The sequence below is a fragment of the Triticum aestivum genome, chromosome 4B, assembly GCF_018294505.1.
Source record: "Triticum aestivum cultivar Chinese Spring chromosome 4B, IWGSC CS RefSeq v2.1, whole genome shotgun sequence".
Classification (NCBI taxonomy): Eukaryota; Viridiplantae; Streptophyta; class Magnoliopsida; order Poales; family Poaceae; genus Triticum; species Triticum aestivum.
The window spans coordinates 289,207,323-289,232,214 of NC_057804.1; positions in this window are offsets into that span (position 1 = coordinate 289,207,323).

The following is a 24,892-nucleotide window of genomic DNA, read 5'->3' on the forward strand; positions in this document are numbered from 1 at the left end:
ATACTCCAATGTCACCTCAAGTATCCGTGGGCATGATTATACGATATGCATCACAGAATCTCAGATTCATCTATTCAACCAACACAAAGAACTTCAAAGAGTGCCCCAAAGTTTCTACCGGAGAGTCAAGATGAAAACGTGTGCCAACCCCTATGCATAAGTTCATTGAACCCGCAAGTTGATCACCAAAAAATACATCAAGTAGATCACATGAGTATCACATTGTCACCACAGATAAGCACGGCAAGACATACATCAAGTGTTCTCAAATCCTTAAAGACTCAATCCGATAAGATAACTTCAAAGGGAAAACTCAATCAATTACAAGAGAGTAGAGGGGGAGAAACATCATAAGATCCAACTATAATAGCAAAGCTCGCGGTACTTCAAGATCGTGCCAAATCAAGAACACGAGAGAGAGAGAGAGAGAGAGAGAGAGGGAGAGAGAGAGAGAGAACACATAGCTACTAGTACATACCCTCAGCCCCGAGGGTGAACTACTCCCTCCTTGTCTTGGAGAGCGCTGGGATGATGAAGATGGCCACCAGTGAGGGATCCCTCCTCCGGCAGGGTGCAGGAACAGGGTCCCGATAGGTTTTTGGTGGCTACAGAGGCTTGCGGCGGTGGAACTCTTGAGCTATTGTGCTCCCCGATGTTTTTAGGGTATATGGATATATATAGGCAAAAGAAGTTGGTTAGGGGAGCCATGAGGGGCCACGAGGGTGGGAGCGCACCCAGGCGGGTAGGGCGCGCCCCTGACCCTTGTGGCCACATCGAAGCTTCCTGACGTCTACTCCAAGTCTCCTGGATTGCTTCCGTTCCAAAAATAACTCTCCCGAAGGTTTCATTCAGTTTGGACTATGTTTGATATTCCTTTTCTTCGAAACACTGAAATAGGCAAAAAAATTAGCAATATGGGCTGGGCCTCCGGTTAATAGGTTAGTCCCGAAAATAACATAAAAGTGTATATTAAATCCCATAAACATCCAAAATAGATAATATAATAGCATGAATACATCATAAATTATAGATATGTTTGAGACGTATCAGCTCTCGGCGATCCCGGCGGTGCAGACGGCGAGCTCGTGGATGGTTCAGAGCAACCAGGTTGGCAAAAGGGATCTCAACATCCGAACGGCGATGGTCACGACTATGATGGTGGCATGTTCACAGGCATGTCGGCCATGGCGGGGAGAGGCGAGGGAGGGAGCAGAGGGGAATAGTGGGTGTACAGGGGCTCAGGGCGGTACAAAGGAGGCCCTTCGAGGCGTTGTGCTTGTGCTGGCGACATAGGCAGGAAGGGAGGAGGCATGGCATGCTCGGGTGCACGTGTGCTGTCCTTCCTCTACCTACTGGCAGAGGTAGGTGATGACTGGCACGGCCAGATGGGTTTGTCCGGCCAGGTGTGTGGCCCAGGTAGGCTTTTCTCTCTCTCTCTCTCTCTCTCTGCGTCTCTCTCTCTCTCTCTTCTAAATATTTCTGGTTACTATTTTCTATCTTTGTTTTGGCTGTATTAAAAATGCCAGAGCACTTCTAAAAATCCTAAAAATAATTGTGGGCACTATTTGAATTATTCTCAATAGCCCTCAAGAACTTTCAGAAATATTTGGATATTTCAAAATATTACTAGAATTTAAATGTCCAAATGCAAATACCTTAGGATTTAATTCAAAAATCTTGATTGTCATAGAAAAATGTGCACCATTTTTTGCAGAGGTTCTAGACCAATTAAAAAATGTGCACCTATCCTATGTCTTTTGCCAGCCATAAATATGTGAAATGTGCAATGCCATCCTGTTTAACCAGGCATAATTTATTTGAATGATATCTTGCCCATCCTTTTCTTCATTACGTTTCCATTTGTCGACAATGTTTGTACATTAAACTACTCTTCCTGTGAAACAGCCATTCGGGTGGGAGATGGAAAAATCTGGAGTGAAAACAAGGCGTTCAGAGCAGACAGTGCTACATGTCGATGCAGATCTCTTGTGGGGTCCTGATAGCTCCTCAGAGATGGATTCAGAGACAAATGATTAGTCCTATTCCCCCACTGGGGTGTATGCTCTAACTTGGCACGGTTATACTGCTCATATCATGCATATGGTGTCTTGCATCACATAGTTTAGACATCATATACACAATATTCAACACCATGTTCTTAGTTCGGACATCATATCGAATGCCCTCTCTTTAGCATATAAATCACATATGTGAATTAAATGATGCGATCTTGATTACTTAGATAACATCTAGGTGAATTATGTCATGCAATCCGGTTTAGTTATTCATCATATCTTTGAATTATGTTATGCTATGCTATCCAGTTTAGATAGACATCATATATGTGAAATTATGTCATGCTATCCGTTTTAGTTAAACAATATACATGTCAACTATTTCATGCCCTCTTTTTTCCACACTATCTATTGCATCTGTCTCTTATAGAATGTCTGTACATTCAACTATGTTTCCTGTTTATCAGCCATTTGAATTGGAGCGGGTGATGCCAGTATCTAGCGGACTAAAAGCACGGTCTTCAAATAAATCAGTGCTACATCTTGGTGGAGATAGCACCCCGGTTGTACATGCAGAAGAATCAGCCCTACCACACATAACCCAAACTCTCGCAGATTGTACCCCTACTGCGATGGACAGAGAACCAGCTTCACCCAATCTAACCCCAACCCCAGCCGATAGTAACCCAGTTCCTTTTGACACAGCACCATCTCCACCATAGAACTCCCAAACAAGAGCAGTTAGTAAGGCATCTCCAGTGCCCAAAGGGCTAGTACTATCATGGCGAACCCCAACTCCACCAGTTAGTAAGCCTATTCCTGTGGAGGAACACAACCAGCTAGTCGTAGTTTACCATCTTGGAAATATTATACTGAAGATGAAGGAAAATGCCAGTTGCAGGTGTTTATCCAGGAGTTATGTGTAAGTAATGTTATTCATGGCAATTACTTTGCTTCGTCCCATACATCCTACCTCCATGATGGTTATAATATAGCAAATTTTCCCAGTTTTCTCTATAGAGAAGGTCAGATTTGGAAACTCAGGATGAGGTAACCTGTTCTAATACCTCTGCTATCTTCAAGAATGCTTGGTGGCAGTATCAGAATTACATGAAGAAACGTACTTCACCGGCAAAGAAACTCATCAAATTCCCTTATGTTCTCCTGAGACACATTTACTGGACGATGACTAGGAATGCCTTGTTCTATACTGGTCCCGAACCAAGAATGTGGTAAGGTCTATGAGCTCATTTTCTATTTTTAAGTATTATATTCTTGCGTCTTACTGTACTCTGTTCATGTAGAACAAGTGCCTAAACCTGAAGAACAACTATTCTAATTTAAGATTTCATTGCTATCATAGTTCAAAAAAGCGTTAGGCGTTAATTGTGCATTTTGCCGCGCATTGCACTTTACTGACCAAAGCGCATGCTTATGCGTAGTTATGCACAGATTAAGCGTAGTTATGCGCAATGCATTTCACTAATGCCTAGAGCCTAGGCGCTCTAAAGCGCTCGCTTAGGCGTGCCTTTTTTAACTATGATTGCTTTGCTCTTGTATCACTGTATTTACTCATACAAACTTAGTTTTAAATTGAAGGATCCAATCAAAACTCCAATGGCACAGCAGGTATGTTCACACATGTTTCTTTAACAGGTTTGCTCTTATCAATAGCTCTGTTGATTTCGATTTCAATTGTGTATACAGTTGACTTTCATATCATGCACATTACTAGAATCACAACAGAGCCAATAGTGTTGTCGTACATGTAGACCCATGGTACCCATCTGAAATCTTGTTGTGCCGTGTAGTTTCCCACGCTTTGTATTCTTTCACTGCTACTTTGTCTTGAACTAATATGAATTGAACCGTGACTCTATTTTGATTTGGCAAGACAATGAAGTGACCATAGGACATAGATATATGTTTGTTTGATGCTTTTATTATGTAGTAGTAGTTGGCAATAGAAGACTTCGTAGTTTAATCCTGTCCACCTTACTGATGAACTGGTTCACCAAAATGAGTTTCATATACTAGTACGTGCTAAACTTGTTATGTGTCTGCTTGTTTCTTCTTTTAGAATGCTGACAGAATATTGGGGAAGAGTGCCTTAGTAAGCAATGGTAAAGGAAGTAATGCAGATAAGGTTCCGGATAGTGACACATCCTTGGTGGTCTCCAACAAAGCTGATAAAACAGCTAAGTAAGTCTATCATGAAGACAGCGAGACAACCCCAAAGTCATGTCTTGGTTTAGTGTTCGAGTTACTGCCCACTACCGCTTGCACAAGCTATTCAAACTCACTGTCTGAATCAGTTCGGTTTCTTGAGTCTCAACTACAAGCTGAAAGTCATCGATCAGCTGTGCTGCGACAAGAAGCAGAAGTACTGCGGAAGTCCCTGCAACATTCAGATGCATACTTTCTGCTGCAACAACAAGCGTTCGAGGATTTTAGAACCAAATAGGACAAAGCTAATAAGCTTGCTAAGCTTATTGTCAGCATGGTGGATACCCAGGATAACGTTTCTTGAGCTCTTTTGAAGTTGTTTCAGTTATGCTCTTGTTTTGCTACCGCGTTTATTTGCACTGGTGGCCAATTTTGACAGCGAGTGTATGTAATATGCTGCTTTGTTCCCTATATTTGCACTGGTGGCGAACTTTGATGCCTAGTGGATGTAATATGTTTAATAGCTGTAACAAGCTAGCATTAATTGCTTGCTTATTTATTTCCTTATTGTCTTGTTTAGTTGTTTGCTTGTATTCGCTGCAGTTCTTTTTCTGTGTTTTTCTAGTGGCCACAATAACATATTTTTGGTAACTAGGACAAAATAATCATGGCAACACACGGACTGTTGTAACCATGGGCCTCCTGCAGGCCGTATTATCCATGGTCCTTCTTCCGGCCGTAGGATCCATTGGCCTTCTATACGGGCTGTAGGATCCATTGGCCTTCTATATGGGCCTTAGGATTCACTGGCCTTCTACGGGCCGTCGGGTCCATGGGACTTCTACGGGACGTACTATCCATGGGCCTTCTACGGGCCATACGATCCATGGGCCTCATACGGGCCTTAAGATCCATGGGCCTTCTATGGGGTGTATCATCATTTTGCCAATCATGGGCCGTACTATTCGTGGACCATAAGGGGCCATTAATAGGCCGTATTTGATAACTCTATGAAAACAGCCCAACGGGTTTTTTTGACACGAAAAAGCCACAATGTATTAACGGTCCACAAACGGGGCGACTGTAACGACGGGCTGAATTTGGCCCACAAGCAGAAAATAACAGTAACAAGCCGTATGTAACCGAATGGTGCAAATGAGCCCAAGAAACAATGGGCCCTGAGAAGGCAGAAAGATAACTTGGGCTGGAAACGGCCCAATGGAATAACGGGCTGTTAATGGGTATAATGTGATATACTGTTCATTACGGGCCAGTTTCACCATGGGCCGTTAATGGGCCAAGAGTTACAAAAGGCCTCATATGGGCCGATATAAGTCATGGGCCAGACATGGGCCGGAAGTTAAAACGGGATGGAATCATATTGGACGGCCCAGATGACGCTATTGGGCCTAATTCGGAGAGGTCGTAACGGGCCCTGGGTTAGCGGGCTATAAATGGGCTATATACGAACAAGCCGTTAATAGGCTTTCCGTGGGCTGGCCCGCAACCTTTTGACCAAGTCAAATGGGCCGACCTTTTCACACGAATGGGCCTCTGTTGGGCCGTGCCACGTGTCGCGATATCATAGGCGCCTTCGGTCCAATGAGTGGATGACATCTCTCACAATAGTGAGCTGACACATGTTTCCTCCAGCCAATGATGAGTATACACGTGGAAAATCCCCATTGGACGGGGCTGTTAATGGGTTATCGGATCCAAAACCGGACCCGATAGCTTAATGACGTTCCGTTATGGTGGATGCCACGTGTCGGTCACCCTTGACGAAAGCACTTCCGTGACGCGCGATTTATCGTCATGGAAGTGGACACTTCTATGATGATAATTTTGGTAATGTCATGGAACACTTCTACAACAGCACATGTATGATTATCTTGATTCTGTCATAAAATTGTCATGGATGTACATGCATGGCAAAAAAGGCGACCTACTGTGACTATCACGTATCATCGCGGAAGTGTATTTTTTGTAGTGTAGACCTTGAGGTGGCCTCCAAACCTTCACAAACTTTCCGGAGGACAAATCACAAGTTGATTCCTCACCGGAGCACTCCTACCGCCTAGGAGTCTCCAACCTCCAAGATTAACAAGAACAAAGGGGAAATGCTCAAGACTTGCTCAAATCACGAATTCCTTTGGTCAAGAGAGGGAGAGGGAGTGGATATATCACTTGATTGGAAAACTCTCAAGAACTCTCACGAATCTCTCTGGGATCTAAGATTTGGCGTAGGATAAGTGAGAGGGAGCCATTTGTGTTCCTGGGGCAATTTCGGATGAAGTGGTCAACCCTCTACTGGATGGGTAGAGGGGTATATATAGTGTGCCAACAAAACTAGCCGTTTTAGTGTAAGTGGAAGCGCCAGGCCAGATATCCGGGCAATGGCTGGACATCCGGCGGCTGAGAATCAAACACACGTATGTGGAAAACAGATTACAGGTCCCGGACATTTGGCCAAACTTGGGGCCCCGGACATCCGGCGTATACAAACAACATTTTGGTAAGGTTTCTGGACACCTACGGCAGGTCATCCGGGCCATGGGCCGGATATCCGGCGATTTCACACAAATCAGACGCCCTGTGGATAGCATTGGCCGGACATCCGGCCAACACAAAAACTGCAGCCGCCCCAAAAGTAAAACATGCATAACTTTCACATCCAGACTCCGATTTTGATGATCTTGGGCTTGTTTTGAAGCTATGGAAAAGATCCAGGTCCTCACATATAAAACCACCCAATATAAACCAAAATGGAGGGTGCAAAGTATGTAAAGGTAAGATCATATACTTTGGGGAACCTATTTCGCTATGGATTTACTTTAGTAGATCTATAGGCATATTGTATTTGTATTGGATAGGAGTAGTTATGCCTATGTTCGAATATGATGTGAGGAAGTATAAAAAGAAGATGTTGACTTGAGAAAATCTAGCACTAACCCCTTTGATCCCCTCTTAATAGTGCGGGATCCCTATAACTCAAGAAATATAAAAGAGCTATACTACATATCTGTCGAGAACCATTCTTGAGTGTATATTTTTTTTCGGTGGTCATCTCTCCACAACACTAACGCCAAAGGAACTAATACCTTTGACTCAAGCCTTTCACTTGGGCTTGATTTTGATGTTTCTTCTTGGCTCAAGTTGAAGGCAAGACATTGGTGAAGTCTTCAAGTAGCTCCCCCATACACAATATGGGAGGCTTTGCTTTGTATTCATCTTCACTTGTCCATCATGTGATCATCCACAAGCTTCAAGCATGTAATCCCTCGGGATGGTTATCTTGAACTTTCCCTTATCAACCATGATCACCAACACTTGATGTTATCCTCTCATAGACACTTGACATCTCTCTCTCTCGATGCGATCCCATGAGAATCACGTAACCCTCAAAAACATAGACAACACATAGTATGGGTTAGTACACAGAGTGCAATTGATAATTTCTTATCATACCACAAGATCTTATGTGGTGCATCATTTGCACTCGTGTGTTGACTATTTAGAGCTCAATCTCCAAGCTTCAACTTGGTCAACCAATATCTCTACTCCATGTTTAATCTTGATGTCATGAAGGGTACATTGAATTCTTCACTTGAATAGCTTGCTCAATCATGACTCAACACATGAGTCCATTATGATAATATCTTTGAGCCACTCCTAGAATTCATCATTCAAATCATCCTTTTAAGATCTTGATCCATTATGGCTCAAACCATAGCTCTAAGCATGGCAACCCTTAAGATACTCCAATGAACTCCATTTTGATCATCTCGATGTAATTGTTGCTTCAAAGGAGTTTTCTTCCATTATTCTTCAGTCATTTTCCAATGGGACTAATCTTCAAATGTATATCTCAATGCAAACATTAGTCCATAAGGATTGTCATTAATTAATTACCAAAACCACACATGGGGACTACATGTACTTTCACTTAGCTTCCCCAAGCTTGTGGCTTTGCATATCATTAGCATCATGGATATTAAAGGAATTCATACTAACAACATTGCAATCATGCTCATCATACAAAGATCTAGTAACAAACATTTTAATGCATTCTTCTTCTAGAAATTGAGCACAATTTTCGTTACCATCATTTTCACGATAGATATTAAAAAGATGAAGCGTATTAGGAAAACTCAATTCCATTTTTTGTAGTTTTCTTTTATAAACTAAACTAGTGATAAAACAAGAAACAAAAAGATTCAATTGCCAGATTCAAATATATACCTTCAAGCACTCACCTCCCCGGGAACGGCTTCCGAAAAGAGATTGATGTATACTATGCAACCTTCTTCTTGTAGACGTTGTTGGGCCTCCAAGTGCAGAGGTTTGTAGGACAGTAGCAAATTTCCCTCAAGTGGATGACCTAAGGTTTATCAATCCGTGGGAGGCGTAGGATGAAGATGGTCTCTCTCAAACAACCTTGCAACCAAATAACAAAGAGTCTCTTGTGTCCTCGACACACCCAATACAATGGTAAATTGTATAGGTGCACTAGTTCGGCAAGAGATTGTGATACAAGTGCAATATGGATGGTAGATATAGGTTTTTGTAATCTGTAATTATAAAAATAGTAAGGTAACTAATGATAAAAGTGGGCACAAACGGTATTGCAATGCTAGGAAACAAGGCCTAAGGTTCATACTTTCACTAGTGCAAGTTCTCTCAACAACAATAACATAACTAGATCATATAACTAATAGCGGAGAACAAATGAAGTGATTATTGTAGGGTACAAAACCACCTCGAAGTTATCCTTTCTGATCGATCTATTCAATTGTTTGTAGTAAAATAACATGAAGCTATTCTTTCTATTTGATCTATCATAGAGTTCTTACTAGAATAACACCTTAAGACACAAATCAACCAAAACCCTAATGTCACCTAGATACTCCAATGTCACCTCAAGTATCCATGGGCATGATTATACGATATGCATCACACAATCTCAGATTCATCTATTCAACCAACACAAAGAACTTCAAAGAGTGTCCCATAGTTTCTACCGGAGAGTCAAGACGAAAACGTGTGCCAACCCCTATGCATAAGTTCATTGAACCCGCAAGTTGATTACCAAAACATACATCAAGTAAATCACGTGAATATCACATTGTCACCACAGATAAGCACGGCAAGACATACATCAAGTGTTCTCAAATCCTTAAAGACTCAATCCGATAAGATAACTTCAAAGAGAAAACTGAATCCATTACAAGAGAGTAGAGGGGGAGAAACATCATAAGATCCAACTATAATAGAAAAGCTCGCGGTACATCAAGATCGTGCCAAATCAAGAACACGAGAGAGAGAGAGAGAAAGAGAGAGAGAGAGAGAGAGAGAGAGAGAGATCAAACACATAGCTACTAGTACATACCCTCAGCCCCGAGGGTGAACTACTCCCTCCTCGTCTTGGAGAGCGCTGGGATGATGAAGATGGCCACCGGTGAGGGATCCCCCCTCCGGTAGGGTGCCGGAACAGGGTCCCGATAGGTTTTTGGTGGCTACAGAGGCTTGCGGCGGTGGAACTCCTGACCTATTGTGCTCCCCGATGTTTTTAGGGTATATGGAAATATATAGGCGAAAGAAGTTGGTTAGGGGAGCCATGAGGGACCCACGAAGGTGGGAGCGCGCCCAGGTGGGTAGGGCGCGCCCCCGACCCTCGTGGCCACCTCGAAGCTTACCTGACGTCTACTCCAAGTCTCCTGGATTACTTCCGTTCCAAAAATAACTCTCCCAAAGGTTTCATTTAGTTTGGACTACGTTTGATATTCCTTTTCTTCGAAACACTGAAATAGGAAAAAAAAATAGAAATATGGGCTGGGCCTCCGGTTAATAGGTTAGTCCCAAAAATAACATAAAAGTGTATATTAAAGCCCATAAACATCCAAAATAGATAATATAATAGCATGAATACATCATAAATTATAGATACGTTGGAGACGTATCAGGTCTTGGCGATCCCGGCGGTGTAGACGGCGAGCTCGTGGATGGTTCGGAGCAATCAGGTTGGCAAAAGGGATCTCGACTTCCTAACGGCGCGGAAGAGCTCGGTGGAGGCAATGGGTTGCGTCCGGTGGTGTGTGGCACGTCGAGCAGGAAGAGTGCGGTGAGGCGGAGCCCGCAGACACGGCGAGAGGTCGAGGGAGAGGCAGTGGTCACGACTTCGACGGCGGCGTGCTCACGGGCACATCGGCCATGGCGGGGAGAGGCGGGGGAGGGAGTAGAGGGGAAGAGTGGGTGTCCAGGGGCCCGGGGCGGCACCAAGGAGGCCCTTCAAGGCGTTGTGCTTGTGCTGGCGGCATAGGCAGGAAGGGAGGAGGCATGGCATGCTCGGGTGCACGTGCGCTCTCCCTCCTCTACCTACTGGCAGAGGTAGGTGATGACTGGCATGGCCAGATGGGTTTGGCCGGCCAGGTGAGTGGCCCAGGTAGGCTTTTCTCTCTCTCTCTGCGTCTCTCTCTCTCTCTCTCTTCTAATTATTTCTGGTTACTATTTTCTATCTTTGTTTTGGCTTTATTAAAAATGCCAGAGCACTACTAAAAATCCTAAAAATAATTGTGGGCACTATTTGAATTATTCTCAACAGCCTTCAAGTACTTTCAGAAATATTTGGACATTTCAAAATATTACTAGGATTTAAATGTCCAAATGTAAATACCTTAGGATTTAATTCAAAAATCTAGATTGTCATAGAAAAATGTGCACCATTTTTTGCAGAGGTTCTATACCAATTAAAAAATGATGAACTTTTTTGAAGGGAATTTTGGGTTCTGTGACGCTACCGATTCAATCGTACACTAATCATGCACGCAAACATGTACGATCAAGATCTGGGACTCACGGGAAGATATCACAACACAACTCTAAAACATAAAAGTCATACAAGCATCATAATACAAGACAGGGGCCTCGAGGGCTCGAATACAAGTGCTCGATCATAGAGGAGTCAGCAGAAGCAAAAATATCTGAGTACAGACATAAGTAAACAAGTTGCCACAAGATGGCTAGCAAAAACTGGGATACATATCGAAAGAGGCGCGGGCCTCCTGCCTGGGATCCTCCTAAACTACCCCTGGTCGTCATCAGCGGCCTGCACGTAGTAGTAGGCACCTCCAGTGTAGTAGGAGTCGTCATCGATGGTGGCGTCTGGCTCCAGGGCTCCAACATCTGGTTGCGACAACCAGGTAGAAGGGAAAGGGGGAAAAGAGGGAGAAAAGCAACCGTGAGTACTCATCCAAAGTACTCGCAAGCAAGGAGCTACACTACATATGCATGGGTATATGTGTAAAGGGCCATATCGGTGGACTGAACTGCAGAATGCCAGAATAAGAGGGGGATAGCTAATCCTGTCGAAGACTACGCTTCTGGCAGCCTCCGTCTTGCAGCATGTAGAAGAGAGTAGATTGAAGTCCTCCAAGTAGCATCGCATAGCATAATCCTACCCGGCGATCCTCCCCTCGTCGCCCTGTGGAAAAGCGATCACCGGGTTGTCTGTGGAACTTGTCTGGGTGTGTTTTATTAAGTATCCGGTTCTAGTTGTCATAAGGTCAAGGTACAACTTTGGGTCGTCCTTTTACCGAGGGACACGGCTATTCGAATAGATTAACTTCCCTACAGGGGTGCACCACATAACCCAACACGCTCGATCCCATTTGGCCAGACACACTTTCCTGGGTCATGCCCGGCCTCGGAAGATCAACACGTCGCATCCCCACCTAGGCACAACAGAGAGGTCAGCACGCCGGTCTAAATCCTATGCGAGCAGGGGTTTGGGCCCATCGCCCATTGCACACCTGCATGTTGCGTACGCGGGCAGAAGCAGACCTAGCAACCTCCATTACAAAGGAAGTTGCATTAACGCAGTCCAACCCGGCGCGCGCCGCTCAGTCGCTGACGTCACGAAGGATTCGGCTGATACCACGACGTCGAGTGCCCATATCTTTCCCGCGTAGTTGGTTAGTGCGTATAGGCCAGTGGCCAGACTCAGATCAAATACCAAGATCTCGTTAAGCGTGTTATTATGAAGTAACCACGGACGCCGACCAGGGACAAGCCCACCTCTCGCCTAGGTGCTCTCAACCTGCCTGTCACTCCGCCACAAAGTAACAGTCGGGGGCCGTCGGGAACCCAGGCCCACCTCTACCGGGATGGAGCCACCTGTCCTTCCAGCCCCCACATTGGAATCACTTGCGGGTACTCAACGAGCTGACCCGACTTTAGTCACCATCTGTATAGTATGTATATATGTATAGTATATACCCGTGATCACCTCCCAAGTGATCACGGCCTGATAGTATAGCAAGGCAGACTGACAAAAATGTAGGGCCAATGATGATGAACTAGCATCCTATACTAAGCATTTAGGATTGCGGGTAAGGTATCAATGACTGTAGCAACAATAACAGGCTATGCAACAGAATAGGAGTAACCGAACAGTAACATTCTACACTACTCTAATGCAAGCAGTATAGAGAAGAATAGGCGATATCTGGTGATCAAGGGGGGCTTGCCTGGTTGCTCTGGCAAGGAGGGGCCGTCAACTCCGTAGTCGAACTAGGGGGTTGTCGGCAGTTTCAGGGTCTACCGGAAAGAAGTAACGGAGGGGGAACACAATAAATAACTGAGCAATCAAAGTATCACAAAGTGTAGCATGGTAATACGCGGTGCTAGAGGTGACCTAACGCAGTAGGAGGTGATACCGGTGAAGGGGGGAAACATCCGGGAAAGTATCCCCGGTGTTTTGCGTTTTCGGACAGATGAACCGGAGGAAGAAAGTTGCATGTTTGCTATTCTAGGGATGTGTGGCGGACGAACGAGCTGCATATCCGGATTCGTCTCGTCGTTCTGAGCAACTTTCATGTAGAAAACATTTTTCATCTGAGCTACGGTTTGTTTTCTATGATTTTTCAAAGCTTTATGCATTTTTGAAAATTCTGGAATTTATATTAATTTCGAAATTTAAAAAGGAAAATTGTTAGATGCACCCGGTGTAGTGCACCCGGCAGTGCACAATCAGCAGTTAACTGGTCCACGTTAACCAGTCAAAGGGCGTCGGGGCCCAACTGTCATAGACTGATAGTTAATAGCTTTTAGTTAAAAGGATTTAATTAACAATGGGGGTCCCACATGTTATACCCAGTGACTAAACTAACATGGTTATTTATTTTAATTAAACACATGGGGCCTGTATGTTAGTGGGGGTTAGTAGGTGGGTTAGGGCCTTAGTGGCCAATCAGGCCGACGGGTTAACTCCGGTGGCTTGAGGCCACGGCAGAGGGCGGAAGTGGCAAGGGGGCGCTGGCGGCCTCGGCTTGAGCCAACAGTAGCGGCGGGGCAGCGGCAGCCGGGTAGGCACCGCCGGCTGGAGGCGGACGCCGCCGCAAGCGGTGGGGCGCGGCTGGGCGACATGAGGAGCGGGCGGATGTGGGACGCAGGGAGCCAACGGGAGCGACGCCGCACGGGAGGAGAGCTCCGGCCACGGCGGACCGCGGAGCCGAAGCTCGCGGGTAATGGTGCTACGGCGACTACGGTGACGAGGGAAAAAAGGGGGAATAGGGTGGTGCTCACCGAGCAGGCGCAAGGGCGCACGCGAGGCGGCGAGCAACACCGGGCACGACCGGGAGTGATGGGCGCGACGTCGCGCGCGCAGATGTCGTGAGCTGGCGATGGCAGACACAGACGAGGCGGTCAGGAGCTCGCGACGAGCGCACCCAGGGTGCGGCAGGAACGAGAGTGCGTTGGCCTCGTGGGAGCTCCAGGAGCTCGAGTCCAAGCTCGGGTGCGAGCGACAGCAACAGTAAGCTTTGTGACGACATGGCCGGCGGCAACGATCTTCGGCCGCGATGGGAACGGCGGCTACGTACACGGATTCGAGAACTAGGTAGAGGGATTTCGAGCAGGAGCTCACCGGGGAGCACAAGAAAGGCTCGGCGAGGGACGGGAGCAGTAGAGGGTGCCGGAATCGACGGTGGCGCTGCGATGGCTGGAGGTGGAAGAAGGTGTCGATCAGCTTGACTTGGCGCGTTCCAACTCGATCCTTGGACGTAGTCGAAGCAGTGGACGGCGATGAATCGCGCGGACAAATTCTCATGTGCCTGGGAGCTCGGTGAGCGCGAGAACGGTTAAGGCCAGGGCGGCGCTGGTTCGGCCTCGCGGGGGCGGGGAGGTCGATGGCGGCGCGAGGAAGGGAGGGGAATTGAGCTAGGGTTCGATCCAGGGGACAAGGGCGTCTGGGGGCTCTTGTAGCCGTCGGGGAGGCGAGGATGGCTGCCATGGCGACATGCCCCGGCCACAGCCGGGGGATCTCTGCCGCGATCCCCCCTCTGTGAACAGGAGAAAGGGGACGGTGGTTAGCTGGGCCGGCCGGTGGCTTGGATGCCCAGTTGGGCCGAACGGCCCAGGGGAAGGGGGGGCTTGCCCTTTTTTAGTTTTTGTTTGTTTCCTTTTTATTTATTAATTTATTTTATGTTTTATTACATTCATCAATTTATTTTAGTTTTGTAAAATACATTATTAGTACCTAAATTAGTTTTACTAATTACACATGGCTACAAATGTTTAAACCCGAAATAAAATAGTTTAATATTTTATAATTAACAAAAGGTATTTATTTAATTGTTCAAGCTGTTGTTTTATTTATTTTAGTGCATTTCAATAATTTCTTAAAATGTGGTTTCACCACAATAATCATCTATGATTTATTTTCTACATTTTGAACACTTTAGTTTTAATATTTGAAAACTTTTATTGTTTTTCTTGATTCTAGATTTTTATTTGAATCAGTTTCGAACTAACGCGAGATTAGCAATAGTAACCGAGGTGACGTGGCATCGTTAACGCGGTATTACTATAGCCTAATTATCCAGGCGTCACAAATCTCCTCCACTACAAGAAATCTCGTCCCGAGATTTAAGAGGGGAAGTGAGGGGGAAGGGATTTGGTTAAGAAATTCTAACGAGCGTTCTGAATCTTGGTTGCTCTTCTCGAAGCGGTCGATCCATTATGTTGATGTCTTCATTTCTCTGCTTCAGGTCATCATGATGTAGTACACATCCTTTCTTCGGGATCTTCATCGTACTTACGAAAAGAATAAGGGGTGGGCATTCCGAGAGAACGGACCTCTGCAAGGTCGACTATCTGGTCGATAACATCGAGGAAGATGGCGGAAGTAACTCTCGAATTTAAACTTAAGAAAATATCAAGAGAAAAGTAAGGAGGTATCATGTGAAGTTTCGAGCGGGCGGGCAATCGTTTGATGCCTGAAACAGGGCGTGGAAGGGGTTCGAAGCAATAGGTATAAATATTGTGTCCGATACAGAATTGATGATCTCTCGGAAGGTGGCTCGTGAATCACATACGAGGCCAAGTGCGAGGAACAACCTTAGGAACAGGGGGTGTATAGGAGAGTCAGGTTTCGATCCTGTGGAACTGTGGGTTATGGACCCACCATGTGGGTTAAAAGTAGGAAGGCGGTGATGTCTTGCGCGATCATGCAAGTAAGGCATGTCAGAGGGTAGCCTGTCAGTTATATGTTAGCAACATCATCGGTACCAAGGGCAAGGGACGAAGAGAACCATTTTCCTGCTCGTTGAAACGAGGCGGACCAATAGGCAAAGATCTAGTCCATCGGTGGTTACCCGAATGTCATCAACAATAGTAACAGGGTCTTACTGATAGATTTGTACACCGAGGTGTTTACATAAGGAGGGGAATATTGTTGCTTAGATCATATAGATCACAAGAAAGGTTAAACCAAACAATGAAAGGGAAATATGATTATCACATCAAATAGAACAATGGAATGGAAAATGTGTTTAAACACATATTTCAAGGTTATATCCTTCCGAAGGACAAGCAGAGCCTGATATCCATGTCAGGATATAATGTAGAAACTCTTTAGGTAGGGGGGAGAATTTTCATGACATTACCCATACAACGGTGTTTGGATAATTGAGCAGGAAACAATTAGCATTGGGCTTCAAATGTTCCTGTTGAAAATCGAAGTGCCATAGACATGCTTCGAGATAGCATTGACATGGTCAACAAGTGAAGATCAGACTTTGGAAACAAAAAGGACCCATGAGGAACAACTTATAGAATAAGTCTTACAATTTCCTCATGGAAGAATGACTAACCTTGCCAAAAAGGAAACTATAACAGTAGGTCCACCGGCCAGGTGTGCTAGGCATGACATCACCTTACCGGGTCATATAAAGAGCAACGTTATAACTCTTGGAATTATGTTCCAACCATCATATCTGACTGAGATTTAGATCTGATTGGTGACAGGATACCTCAGACTCAGGATGTCCGAGAAGAAAAGGTGCGACACAAGTCGACGAAATGACATTGTAAGATTCTCGGGAAATGAACCATAGAAGCGAGTCCCGAAACAAGAGTTCATCAATAAACCAAGGAGAGGATGAGAAGGTGGATGATGGACTCAGCGACAATTCATCAAGATTTCCAAAAGGATGGATTACCAAAATTAGGTGAACAAGGAGATAACATTTCTCAGATCAAATGATATAATGATGTATGCTCGAAGAAAACACACACAATTAAACATTGGTTGAAAAGCGCACCCGAAAATCTGGACTAGGTAGCACGACCAATGTTTGAATGATGATTCAATAATCAATAGTCTAAGAATGAACGACCGACCATTAACTTCAAAGCAATAGGGTTGCTAGAAGTGCAGAGTCCAAACAGCACCGTTCACTTGTTGGTACCCCGGTTGGAATCGACACGAGGCCCAAGAAAGAATGGTGAGGGTGAAGTATCACTTATATCAAGAATTCTGAAGAGGTGGTGAAATTCTCACAACATCCTTGACAAAAAGGCAGTAATACTTCAAGGTAGATCATAATACGAGCTGGATAGCAAGTTACATCCATAACTTGAAAAAGTTTGGGATGAAAGGAAGGTAAGGATGTTGTTGATGGTAACTCAAATTACCAAGGAACGAGGATGGCACTTATCATCAAGAATTCCATTGATATCCTGGAAGGAGTCAAAATGTTGATGATGATCACGACAATTTTTTGTCGAGAGGATCCACGAAGAAGCAATTGAACAGCGACTGCATCAAGCAAAAGGATTGATGCAACAAAAGATTATTGGAGCCACAGATATGACACAAACTCGAAACCAAGCTTGCTATTTTTAAGGCGAAATTATATGAGGAAGATCGACGTAAGGTTAGCTCATCATCGAAAATTGTGCTCCGGAAAGAAGGACCAGGTAGCACAGTTAAAATCGGAATGAGAAGGATATAGCCAAACAGGCTAGGAATGACGTGATTGAGTTCAAATTTGTAAGTAGTGAAGGTTACCAAGAGTTGCTTAATCGCGATGCGGACTCAAGTCAGTTATCGGTGTCTTTGAGTGTTTAATAACTCAGAGCCCGTGAAAAATTGGAATCAATGAAAATGTAGTACTTGATGAAGAACTCATAAGAAGTTATGCAGTTCCATGACAATCTCGAGATACCAGGGGGGGTAATGCTCGGCGACAGATCAAAGTAGAGGTTGGACTAGGCTATTTGTTCTACCGAGACAAGTGCTTAATCTTGCACGAGAAATGGCATTTAAAGGAGAACATGGTCGGAACCACGATTGCAAAAGGCCAGATCCCAGATATAAGATGAACGTATACCAAGGGAATAATTAATTTAAGAAAGCTTTAATGATAAGATCTACATCGTGTCCCTGGGCATGAACACAAAGTTCAAGGTCAACTCCCACTTCTCCAATGCATAACCTTTCATTCACTGCTCTACTAGAAATGATTTGAGTGCGAAGATCTTCCTAGTGAATTACCAGAGGAGTAAGAACCTTGGAAAACTTTTGGGTTCACACAGATTAAGGAAGGCATAGGTTCAACCCATCGGGGCATCTTAGAAACATATACCACAAGCTTCGAGAGTAATTATCACCAGCTCGAAAACAGAGCATGGTTGGCCAAATCCGTGAATAGGATTTACCAATGGCATTATGTATCAGGGAAAGAACTTCCAAAGTGATTGAATAGGAAGGACGTTGTCGGATAAAACCCAACAAAGGTTCTGATGGTCCTCAAGGGATCTGATGTGAGAATCTGTACTCAACTAGAGGAAGAAGGAATGCAAGGACATCATATTATAGAAACAACCGACTAATTCAAAGCTCAGAAGCAAAAGAAATATGATTTCCAAATCAAGGCATCAGAGGAAAACACTTTCATTAAGGGTGGATAAGTTGAGTAGGTTTTTAGGGGTACAATCGATGGCAATTCGATTGGTCGAGATCCAGCTCATCTTTAAAATGACGTCTGAGACGAAAAGACAATTTAAAAGGATCAACTGATGATTGCGTGCATTCGCACTCATGTTGATTCAACAGGATTGTCACATCCCTAGTCTGGTATGCCTTAGACTAGCTAGCCAGTTGTGCATCATATTTAAATTTCATTTAATTTGAAATGAGGATTGGTGGAACCCTCAGAATCATTTTTGAAAATGACCCAAATAAAAATTTCTCCAAAAGGGTCCAAGAAAATGCTCATGTTGCTCTCTGAAAATATTGGACAGAGATAAAAAATCAAAACAATATTTTTAGGAGCTCATGGATATTTATTTTGGCCATTTGGATTAATTCGATATATATTTGCATTGGAAATATATTGCTATATATATGAAATATGGTCCAAAAATTATGCCATTTATAAAGGAGCTCTGGAATAATATATCTAGCTCCTGCAAAAATTGGCATAAGGTAATAAATTGATTTAGTATTTTATTAAATCAAAACAAATGTCAGAAAAAAATTAGAAAACAGAAATAAAGAAGGAGGAGCTTACCTGGGGCTCCCCCCTGTGCAGCCCAGCCGCAGCAGGCCGGCCCAGCCAGCAGGCGGCCCAGCCCGCCCCCTCCTCTGTCGTCTTCGTCCTCGACAGAGGGAGGGGAGCGTGCCCGGCGCGCGCGCGCGCCACCGCGCCACGCCACCTCCCTCCCTGCCTGCCTGCCTCTCCCCTCCTCGTCTGGATGCCCCGGACGACGCCACGCAGCCACCCCGACCCCCTCGCACTCTCCCTCGCCCTCGTCCTCTCCTCTGTCTCTCTCTCTCTCACGGCCGAACACCACCGACGCCGCCGTTCGCCATAGCCATCGCCACCGGCCTCCCCTTGCCTCCCCGACACGCGCGGGAGCTCCGCCCCCTCGCCCTGAAGCTCCTCGTCGAGCCACGCACCTCCGGACGGCCTCCATCGCCGCCAATGCCATCGTCTTCCTCCTCGGGCTCCGCCGTCCGCCGCCGTCGATTCGCCGTCATCAGGTCTCCCCCGACCCAGCTGTGCTGCTCTGCATGATCGCCGTGAGCTTCTTCCCGTTTCCCCTACCTTCTTCCCTTTGTTCCCGCGCCGTAGCCCCGTTCCCCACCATGGCCGAAGCCATCACCGCCGCAGCTCCTCGCCGTCGTGGCCACAGCCGCTGCAGGCCGCAGCCGAGCTCGCCGTTGCACTCAGTGCACTCTGGCGAGTCACGCGGACCCGCTCGCAGCCTCCCTAGTGCCTCGCAGCCCGTTCCCGAGCGAAGCCGAGCTCCGGCCGCCGCCGCGAGCTTTGCTCCGGCCAGCTCCGACCTCCCCCGCTACTCCCACCTGTCCCACCAGATGCGCGAGAGCCCGGGCTACGCCCCGGTGCTCTCCGACGCCGCCCCCGTGGCCTGTTTCGCGGACGCCGCCGTGTCCAGAGGTCGCCGCCGACAACCTCGCCGGCCTGACGAGTGGGCCCCGTCGGCAGGTGGTTAGCTTAGCGCTAATCACTGTTAATTAACCCCCTGAGGCTGACATGTGGGCCCCGGTGCCCCCTAACCTTTTAATTAAGTTAATTAACCCCTGTTTAACCCCCCTGTCACTGACGTGTGGGCCCCACACGTCAGGTTTGACCCGGACCAGCCCAGTTGACCGCTGACGTCGTGCTGACGTCATGCTGGCGCAATATATTTATTTCTGGATTTAAATTAAATCAGAAAATTCCAGAAATTGATTTAAACTTCAAAAATTCATAACAATTCAACCGTAGCTCAGATTAAAATAATTTATATATGAAAAATTATCAGAAAAATGCAATCTTTCCATATGTACTAGTTTCATGCATGACAAACCAACTTATACATGATGAATATGAGAAAACACATTATGGCATATGTAGGAGCTTAATTTGGAGATGCATTTGAACCTTTGGTTCAAATGGACTTCAAGCCAAATGATTACCAGTTGCATTAGCCCAAACAGCATCACATCTACATGCCATGTTCATGCATCATATTGTTGCATATGATTGTGTCTTGATTGCCGACACTGTTCCTTCTCGATAGGTCCTGCTCCGGAGTCTGTTCCAGAGTACCTGTCCGTGAAGCAGTGCCTCCTCTGTTGTTTTACCAGGCAAGCAAACCCCCTTGTTCATTTCGATAAAACCCTACTCTCTCGCTCCTGCTCTCAGTTATTGCATTAGGACAACAATGATTCATCTGCTACTTTGTGCTGCGGTAGTTGAACCCATTCCTCTGCATGACCTGTCATTGCCACAGTAAATAGTTGAAACCCACTAGCATGTGTAGGAGTTGATTGAAGCCACCGATGTGTTCCTACCATGCTATGCCTGCTATTGCTTAGAGTTGTGTCAGGTCTGATTCATTGGGAATGAATTGGAGTGTCACGATATGTTCTGATGCTGAGAGTTAAGTGTGTGAACACGATTTGGTAAAGGTAGCGGTGAGAGGCCATGTAGGAGTACATGGTGGGTTGTCTCACTGGAACCGTCCTTAAGCACCGAGTTCTATGTATGTTGTCCAATGACTCTATACTACCACACATTGGGCTCCGGGCGCTCCAAGCCCTCTCGACTTATTAACCGACTTGATCTCTGTCCAGGAGTCGCAACTAGTTTCTGGTGTTTGTAGGTAGTGCTATTTTTCTACCAGGTGGCACCCGGTAGGGTGGGCTTGGGACAGACTAGGCACATGTGGCACGGTGTACCGAGTGGCACCCGGTTGGTGGGCTCGGGAACCCTGCTCACATCGTTTGGGGCCGTGAGCGACACCCCGGCCGGATCTCCTTGCGGATGGAACCCGAATAGGCGATAAACCTGGGCTAGAGTCTTGTGTGGTTAGTCAGGTCGTGGCCGACACCCTCGCCAGGCTTCCGCTTGAAGGTTGCCGAGATACATGACGTGTACATGGCGGTAAGTGGCGAGAGCGTGTGTGAAGAAGTACACCCCTGCAGGGTTAACATGATCTATTTGAATAGCCGGGTCCGCGGTAATGGACTTCTTGGATGCTTACATGGTACATAGACAACTTGAAGTGGATACTCTAAAATGCTCAAGACATGTGTGAGTGCTATGGATAGCCTTCTCATAAGGATACGGGGATGAATCCATAGTAGTGTATTGTGTGGTGATTAGTGGACTCGTGTACGTTGTCTCACCTCAAGAGTTTCTGGTAGTCGTAGAACAGGATAGCCATGGAGTCAAAGCTGGCTTGCTGCAACTAAACCCCACATTACCTCTTGATACAGATGCATGTATGATAGGATCTGATGTAAGTCTTGCTGAGTACCTTTGTACTCATGTGGCCTTATTTATGTTTTTGCAGCGGAGACTTCGGTCTTACTAGGGTTCTCATGGACTTCGACTAGTAGCTAGTACCTCAGCTACGATCTTGATCGGATGTTGTAGATAGTCAGGCTTTCAGCCTTTTTCATTTATAGATGTCTGTACTCAGACATGTAATGCTTCCGCTTGTTGCTTGTATGCTCTGTATGTTGGGTTTTGTGACCCCTGTTTGCAATAAATGCTATGATGGCTCTTCTGAGCCTTTATCTATTTGAGTTGTTGAGTTATGCTGTGATGCCATGTTGTACAGCACATACTTGCATGTTATGCGTACGTGTAATGTGTATTGCTATGTGTGGGATCTGACTATCTAGTTGTTTATCCTTAGTAGACTCTCTTACCGGGAAATGTCTCCTAGTGCTTCCACTGAGCCCTGGTAGCTTGCTACTGCTCCGGAACACTTAGGTTGGCCGGCATGTGTCCTTCTTCGATCCTGTGTCTGTCCCTTTGGGGAAATGTCATGCGATGAATACCGGAGTCCTGCTAGCCCGCTACAGCCCGGTTCACTGGAGTCCTGTTAGCCCAGTGCTACAGCCTGGATTCACTCGCTGATGACCGACACGTTCGATGCTGGGTCATCGATGCCTGTCCCTGTAAGTTAATGCCACTTTGGGTTTACGACTAGCCATGTCAGCCCGGGCTCTTTATCATATGGATGCTAGCGACACCATCATATATGTGTGCCAAAAGGCGCAAACGGTCCCGGGCAAAAGTAAGGCGACACCCGTGGGGATACCGTGCATGAGGCCGCAAAGTGATATGAGGTGTTACATGCTAGATTGATGTGGCATTGAGTCGGGGTCCTGACAAGGATCAAAATGACGGTGTCAAAGGAGACTAATGAATATTGCCAGATATATGGGAAGCATCCATAATGCAAGCAGAGCTGCTGAGGATTTTTGGAGGATTGAATAGTATTTGGAAGACCATTGTGAAACACTTGAATAATTGGGGATGAGCAGATACTCGATAAGTGCAAGGAATTACTTTAGGGGTATTCACATGGCAAAGAACTGCAAGGCAGTAGGCAAAAAGTATTCTCGGAACAATAGAGAGGATTTTGAGGTATCTTATAATAATAAGATCAACAGGGAATGATTGTAGGAATGACAAGTGTACGTGGTTATCCATAGAGGTTTATCGATGGATGGGAATTGCAAAAGCGATGGCACAAAGTCTCGACAGAACATCATAGAGTATCCTTGGAATCTTCTGATGCAGTAGACGATCATCGATAACATGGTGCTCTCCGGGTGAAAGTGATCACGAGACCCTAATGTTAGATTTAGCAAAATTTATTTAACCCGAATAAAAGAGAGATCAGAGTCCCGGAGTGTAGATGAGGAATAAAAGATCCTAATACCACCCAATGGAGACGTGAGCCCGTAAGACACACAGCCATGTTAGTAAAAGTTTTGCAATGTCTAGACTCGACTTTGGCCAAGGAGTTGGAAAGGGGGATTCCTATAGGCAGTTGGCTCTGATACCAACTTGTGTCGCCACCGATTCAATCGTACACTAATCATGCACGCAAACGTGTACGATCAAGATCAGGCACTCACGGGAAGATATCACAACACAACTCTAAAACATTAAAGTCATACAAGCATCATAATACAAGCCAGGGGCCTCGAGGGCTCGAATACAAGTGCTCGATCATAGACGAGTCAGCGGAAGCAACAATATCTGAGTACAGACATAAGTAAACAAGTTGCCATAAGATGGCTAGCACAAACTAGGATACATATCGAAAGAGGCCCAGGCCTCCTACTTGGGATCCTCCTAAACTACTCCTGGTCGTCGTCAGCGGCCTGCACGTAGTAGTAGGCACCTCCAGTGTAGTAGGAGTCGTCGTCGACGATGGCGTCTGGCTCCAGGGCTCCAGCATCTGGTTGCGACAACCAAGTATAAGGGAAAGGGGGAAAAGAGGGAGAAAATCAACCGTGAGTACTCATCCAAAGTACTCGCAAGCAAGGAGCTTCACTACATATGCATGGGTATATGTGTAAAGGGCCATATCGGTGGACTGAACTGCAGAATGCCAGAATAAGAGGGGGATAGCTAATCCTGTTGAAGACTATGCTTCTGGCAGCCTCCGTCTTGCAGCATGTAGAAGAGAGTAGATTGAAGTCCTCCAAGTAGCATCGCATAGCATAATCTTACCCGGCGATCCTCCCCTCGTCGCCCTGTGGAAAAGTGATCACCGGGTTGTCTGTGGAACTTGTCTGGGTGTGTTTTATGAAGTATCCGGTTCTAGTTGTCATAAGGTCAAGGTACAACTCTGGGTCGTCCTTTTACCGAGGGACATGGCTATTCGAATAGATTAACTTCCCTGCAGGGGTGCACCACATAACCCAACACGCTCGATCCCATTTGGCCGGACACACTTTTCTGGGTCATGCCCGGCCTCGGAAGATCAACACGTCGCAGTCCCACCTAGGCACAACAGAGAGGTCACCACGCCGGTCTAAATCCTATGCGCGTAGGGGTCTGGGCCCATCACCCATTGCACACCTGCACGTTGCGTACGCGGCCGAAAGCAGACCTAGCAACCTCCATTACAAAGGAAGTTGTGTTAACGCCGTCCAACCTGGCGCGCGCCGCTCATTCGCTAACGTCACGAAGGCTTCGGCTGATACCACAACGTCGAGTGCCCATATCTTTCCTGTGTAGTTGGTTAGTGCATATAGGCCAGTGGCCAGACTCAGATCAAATACCAAGATCTTGTTAAGCGTGTTATTATGAAGTCACTACGGACGCCGACCAGGGCCAGGCCCACCTCTCGCCTAGGTGGTCTCAACCTGCCTGTCACTCTGCCACAAAGTAACAGTCGGGGGCCGTCGGGAACCCAAGCCCACCTCTACTGGGATGGAGCCACCTGTCCTTCCATCCCCCACATCGGAATCACTTGCGGGTACTCAACGAGCTGACCCAACTTTAGTCACCATCTGTATAGTATGTATATACGTATAGTATATACCCGTGATCACCTCCCAAGTGATCACGGCCCGATAGTATAGCAAGGCAGACTGACAAAAATGTAGG